The sequence below is a fragment of the Halyomorpha halys genome, unplaced genomic scaffold (assembly GCF_000696795.3).
Source record: "Halyomorpha halys isolate HHAL.00 unplaced genomic scaffold, Hhal_1.1 Scaffold1690.1, whole genome shotgun sequence".
Taxonomy (NCBI): domain Eukaryota; kingdom Metazoa; phylum Arthropoda; class Insecta; order Hemiptera; family Pentatomidae; genus Halyomorpha; species Halyomorpha halys.
The window spans coordinates 19,554-26,933 of NW_027108265.1; positions in this window are offsets into that span (position 1 = coordinate 19,554).

A 7,380-nucleotide genomic window follows, 5' to 3' on the forward strand; every position below is an offset into this window, starting at 1 on the left:
GCCTTTCTCTTGTTGATTAGATCGTATTCAAACTATACGAAGAATTGTAATTGACGAATTTCGTTTCGGTATATGTATTCCAGTTACCTATTAGGGTTCATTCAACGTGGAATGGCCTTGAAGACGCGCTCATCACTTTGATTTTTCACCTAACTGGCTGCAGTCGAGTGGCAACGTCTGAACGTCTAATAATCTCACTCAGCTAGCTTTCAATTCGCGTCGGTCAGCAGGATTCAGCCGTCTCGACAGCCTACTGTTATCTTAATATGGGACCATTAGTCCAGTACGATAGTAAAAATGAAAAAAAAAGTATCGTACATTACAAATTAACTAAATTATTATAAAGTATTTAATATTGATTATGTATGATGACTATTTAACTTCTATTAAGAAAAAAAAACTATTATATACTTTATGAAAAAAGATATTTTAAAGAATGATGGAATTTCAAATGGATCGCTCTGAATATGGGGCCCATAAGAACCCGGAAACATCGATGAAGGAAAAATATGTATGGAATGGAAAATATTGGAAGGATTTTCACAATAAAAACGTAAATGAAAAAAAATTAACCTTCAGATTGAAAAATATTGTATTAATTATTAATTTATTAATATAAGTATAATTTTATTTGTCAAACAATTTTTTTACTTTTCAAAATTAGATATATTAGCCTTTAATACAAAAAAAAAAAAAAAAAAAAATTATAATTCTCCTATAAAATAACTTTATAGAATAAAGTTCATATACTTTAAATTATATCAAATGTTTAATATATCAAGCATTTAGCAGCCAATGTCATGTAACTTTGCCATTATGATTGAGCATATCCATCTCCAGTTATGATAATAATTATTTTTTGTAATGGATAAATATATACCTTTTCTAGAGAAAAAGTTACATTATCAAATGGATGAGTTAATCAATAAAAAATAGTAACAAATCAAAATAGGATCAAAGAGGCACAAATCAAAAATTAACAAATCTAAACACAAAGAGGCACGCTTTTTCAATATTGTAGAACCACAGAAAGGCATTCGATAAATCATAATTGCAATAGATTATGCTTTCTCCAACAATAAAACAATTTATTGCCATAAAACCTACTCAATAATCATTGTTTTATTTCTTTAATAGTTTTTAGTGGAGTTATATAGGTAGCATCATTTACTCTAGTTCTCTCTTGCATTTGGTACAAACTATAACTAAGTGTTATTGTGATTATTGGATAATCTACGCGTATAATTTCTTTAATAATTTAGGTAAGAAGAGATATCTACATTACTCAAAAAGTATTTCTATGTCATATTATAGATTATTACGAGATGTATCGTAGAAACCGATTTAATTTTAAGAAATTAATAAATATTAAAGCTGATTGATGGTGCTTTAACTTATTGTATCTCAAGTAAAGCTGAAATTCAACTATTAAATATGTTCTGAGAAATTTCTAAAGGCGTTGATCGACTAAATAATGGATTTGCAAAATTTTTCAGAAATTCTTTAAATTTATGTTTTTTTTTTTTTTTATTAATGAAGTTTTTGATTCTTAGAAGCATTAGTTCCTCATCGAATGTAGAAGTTTTAAATCTTGGCAATTTTTCATGATATTCCATTCCGGAATGATCGAAGTCAATGTATTGATAACTTTGCCATGTGGGAATACAAAGGTGTGCCATTTGAGGTCATTGGGCAGAACTAGAAGCAATTTTACCTCTGAGTAGGGATGGGATATCGGAAGCAAATATAACTGATATCGATATCGGTTAGCAATATTGATATCGCCACTAAAATATCAAAATTCTAAACTATAGAAATATCGATAGCTAAAATTTAACAAATTAAAACAATAATAATGTAGCATATCATAGGAAGACTTTTTATGTCATACCTAAACAAAACATGTGAAAGATTCTTAATAACGGTGAAACAAAGCAACACCCTGACATCCATAACATGAGCATAACAAATATAATTGGAATATAATAGATATAATAGAAAAATATCAATATTCCAATATTCTCCAATTTAAATTATGGATATTGCATAATACTATCCAATTCAAATATTGACATCCTCAACATAAAAAAATTCCTATAGTTTTATTTCTTATTGATATCAAACTTTGGTGGCGATAATCCAACCAAATACCAATATTTTATTGAAATTCTTATTAATATTGATATCAAAGTTTAGTATTGATAGTTCGATTTTAATTTATTGCAATATAAATATCATGTTTTATAAGACCAGAATATTTTATGAAAAGCTTAAAAATGAAATTACGAGGTTTGGTTTTACATTAAGGAAGGGACGTGACGGCCGTACGGGTTGGGGCGCAGGTCCCAGTGTGCTTGGTTTTCGGAACGTTGTGGGTTCGATTCCCACCTGGGGCAGTTAAACATTCATTTTTCGGCGGTCCCGAAGAATGAATCTTGACACTCCCACCTTGGTTAGTAAGCGGCGGCAAGGACCACTAGGCCCACTTGTCGGACTTGTTCCCCCCACCAAATACCAGTACCAGTTTAGATTAAGGAAGTATCTATAAAAAGGGGCCTATACTTATACTACTACTAATAATAATACTTGTACATTAACAGCATTTACAGTATTTCTTCCTATTATCAATAATTTACAACTATTCAAGATAAATCATAAATGCACAAAACTTAAATAAATAACTAGTGTTTAAACTTATACAAAACAAGTATGGAAGATAGTTAATAATTGACTATATATAATAAAGTATAAAAATATAGTCCGGTTGGCGGTAAATAAAGGTACAGTTCTTGTAATATTGTTCAGTTGGTAGAATATTAAGGTTATTGTGGTTATAACTATTGTGGGTTACATCACACTTACATTGTGAATATTTCGTTAACGTGTTTTCAGTGGCAATAAATAAATGTCGTAACTTCTATAAGCGTTGAATTTATTTACCAAGGGTAGGAATACCAATAACAATTATGATTTTGTTCTTAGACAAAAATAAGCTCGAAGTACATATGGTTTATAAATTTCTTAAAAGTAAAATGTTTAATCCATTAAGCCTAAGTTGATCTATCCTATGTTTACTCTTTCTTCTCTCTGTTATGTTTCTTACTCTTTACAGTCGAGTAATACTGTGCGATAATATGGTTTTCGAGCATCATTCTTTAATATATTTGAGTGTAACACTACCATTATTGCTGTTCATTGAGATAGATAAAAGTTCAAATTATTGTTTATTAAATTTTATGTTGTAAAATAATTTTGATTTATATTTAAGGACTGTGGATGACCACCCATTAAAATTGTGATACCCACAAATAATTGTGACGAAATTTATAAGTAAATAAAATCTGATAAAAAAAAAACAAAAAAAAAAACAAAAAAAAAACTGCAGATGTGGCATGCGCACCTCAAGCGCACTACCCCAGTGCTTTCGATGCCTGTATGCCAGAAATAAGAGGGAGGGAGGCCAAAAAAAGACTTTATTAGTTTTTTTAAGCTACGACTCCTGAACTAGGTAGCACCCAACACAGGAATATGCTATGTCGCGGCTATTTCTGCTGTTCTAAGACTAACGGGGCGTTCAAGGACAGAATTGTATTTATTTACTCATATATTTATGTATTTATATTATATATCACAATTGGTTCCTGACGGGAACCGTCTTAAAACCCTTTGAAATTTATGTAATATATTTAATTCAAGGACTAGATACCACAGACTCCCTTGCTATGGTATTCTAGATATAATTAATCATTGGAGTTCTTCTTTAACGGTATCGTGTTTATCGATTTACTATGTTATTATTGTGAGTTGGCATGCAGGGATTCTTAATTATTTGTTAAAGTCTTGGTTGCATTGATTCATATTAAAATTGAGCTAGAATAATCTTATGAGAAAGCATGGTAGACCAATTAACTTAAAGTTTATTACTATTCTATGAATTGAGAAATACCAGTTGGGTTCTTTTATAATCATATTGACTCCAAGTTAATGAATTCTACAATTATGATTACTATTACCATCCAAAGGTCTTACTTGTCTTGATACGTCATTCGGCTTTGGTGATGGTGGCGATTGCTCCGCGGTTCCTGTCCGTTTTCTGCCTTGTCTGTGTTTCCTTGTTGCCCAATATCTGTCTACCTCCCTGGACCTCTGGACACTTCCGGCTGCCTGTCTCTGCCTAGTATTTTTCCCATGTCTCTCTTCTGTTCGTCCTACAGCCCTGGCTGTGTTCTCCCTCACATTGTCCTCACTGCCACTGTCCTTCGACCATCTTCTTCCTCCTCTTTTATCCACTTCTGTGCCCGTCTTTCTCTCAAACAACCCCACTTTTTCCTTCGGGGTAAGTCCTTCCGATCCTTATCTTATTGTTGGCCAATCCCAGCTCCACCTCTTTACTGAGGATACCCGAGGAAGGGAATGGGGTAGAGCCTAGGTCATTTCATTTAAGGTTTACTACCTCGGGTGGCTTTCTTTTTGATTTCAATCCTAAGCAATTAGCTATTTATGTCTTGGAAATTAGGAGTATGCGTGCTATACACAGATGATCTCACTTTACTTGCCCGATTGGTACCTTTTCTTAATGTTTAATATATGCTATTGCCTAGGTCATTGCCTCGATCGGCTTCTCTTTTGATCCCAGCAACTGATGTTATGGCCATCCTCGAACGTTACTTAGTTCATGTATTGAAGGTTTGTTACCACAACTTTTTCGACTAATATTCCTAGATTAAGCTTAGAGGGAGTAAGCTGACAAGAAAATTGAACCAAAAAAGGCGTCTCTTATGAAGAACCAGGGGGCCGGCCAGAGGAAAAGGGGAAGAGAACGAGCCAATCAATGGCTGCCACCCGTTTCAGTTTATATTACAATTACGGACAGTCCTATTAACCTCAACGTTAATATTTGTTCCGTAGGCGTAGCTTTTTGGCCTTACTTTTACTTTTAAGGAAAGAAGGCCACACCACTGGCAGTCAAATGAAGAATATAGGAGGAAACATATCTATTTAGGTCATACATTTACATTTTTACCTAATCTAACACTATTTACGCCTCAAATGATATCCTCACTTTTTTAGATCGGGTATAAAAAACTACCGGAATAACTGTACGTGTCTCTGACTTGGGGACCGTAAGAAATATTTCTAAACTTGGATAGGTTGATTATTGACACTGGATTCGCAGAACTAAAAAAAAATGAAACAAATCTACAGAATATATTATATTGCTACTCACAACAGCTGTAAATATCTCAACCTTCTTCTGATATCCAAATTATATAAAATGTCTAATAGCATCAAAATGGTATTCAGTAAATGTATGTTTGAATAATAATCCTAAGAATTATTCAAAACAATCCTATATATCCAAACATATAAATCATTATATTTTCATGAAAATAGACGTATTACAATATTTGAGTTGATTCATATATGTCACAATCATACTTCAAAATAATTAAAACAAAAATTTTGTTTCAGAGAAATGGCAAATCCTCTGAAGTTTTCTTTAAATCTTATATTAGCACTTAGGATATTATTCTCTGGAGTGTAAGTATCTGCTAATGTAAAATAGTAAGGTAATGAAGAATTTTGTTCAATTGGTATAAATATATAATGTTTAGAGTTAAAAGTATATTTTAGTGAGTAACATTCCCTCAAAAGTAACACTAGGAGGTTAATACTTTTAACGTTATATCATAAAATAATTGGCTTTATTGTAGTGATGATTATAAATATTTTATTTTAATTATTTTATAAATACATTTACCCATGGGGAACCATTAGCATAGAAACAGTTTTTTTCTTTACAATTTATGACTTTACATAAATGCATGAGTTCCATTACATTACATATTACATTACATTACATATACTTTTACTTACTTATGTTCTTATTTTTTCCCTCCCTACCTCGCCTTTCGGCATCATAGGATTTCAGCAGCAGTTGAATATTACAAATGCGTTTTTCGTGTGCTACTGGCTGCCAATAATCTACAAAATATTTTATTTAACCTCTTCTTTTACATATTTAGGGGGGAGAGTATAATTGTGAGCTAAAATTTTTTAATCTTATATTTCTGTGGTGCAGCCCAGTTTTGGGTTTTTATGTTGAGACTGCACTTTATCCACTGCATCAACCCAGTTCAAATAGGGACAGTGCCATGCTACTGCATCCGTCCGGTCCTTTATTCCTGGTCTTCTTCTCCTGGCGCATCTCCTTCAGGCGGCCTTCCTGGTGCAGGTCCTGTTCGTGTTATGGAAAAATAGGTAACGCCTCCATCCTACCGCCTATTTCCAACCATAAACAAATTCCCTAATGGTTGCGTAATTCTTCTCTTTCGCCAGTTCAAGGAATTCTTCTTCCGTAATCCTTATAATCCATTCTTGCTGAACGAATGGTGACTGAGGCAAATTTCCTATTGTTCTGAAGTGGAGGCATTTTGCCTTGTCTATGGAAAATTGAATGTTGATAGTATATGACTAGTTTAAATTCTGTTTATTGCGTCTTGTAGTTTATGGAAAATATCTTGAATACATCTTTATCGATAAAATATTTCCAAATCGTTAGCGAATAATAGTGGCTTAACTCCCCTAGGCAATTCATTCACACCCAGAGAAAAAATAGTGAGCTGAGGACACATCCCTGAGGTACCCCACGAATCTGCCTGAATTCCCTAGAATATCCACATCCAACTCGTACTCTTAAGCGCTGATTAGTCAAAAATTGTCTTATAAACGAGAACATTGGTCCAGTGACTCCTATTGAGGACAGTTTTTGTAATATAATGGAGTGATTTATATAATCAAATTCTTTCGGCATATCAAAGAAGACAGTTATCGTTTGTTACTCGTTAATAAATCGATACTGCGCTTCAGTCTCCAATGTTATCAAGTAGTCAATGGTAGATCGGCCTTTTAGAAAACCTAATTGAAAGGATTGTATAAATTTATATTTTTCTATTATCCATATCAATCTTCTGTTCACCATTCTTAGCATTATTTTGCAAATACAAGTTATAAGAAAGATTGGGTGGTAGCTAAATGGAATTCGCTTAACTTTTGCAGTTTTTAGTATTGGGATGACAGTTGAATTGCACTAGATATTCGGTAATTTCCCGGTGAGCAAAATGTGATTGTAACAGTCAAGCAACCAATGTTTTGTTTGTTTGTAAGGGAATGTTGTCAGGACGAGGAGATGGTTTTTTAAAGTAAGCAATATATTATTTAGTTCTAGTTATACCAGGGCATTCAAAAAGTCCTGTCGTTTTTCGTTTGTTCGTTGTTTATTTTGATTCTAGAGTGTTTGCTAATTAATTCCGTTCAATACAACTTTTATCCATGTAAACACAAATGTTTATACTTTATGAATAGGAGGCTAAGGAGGAT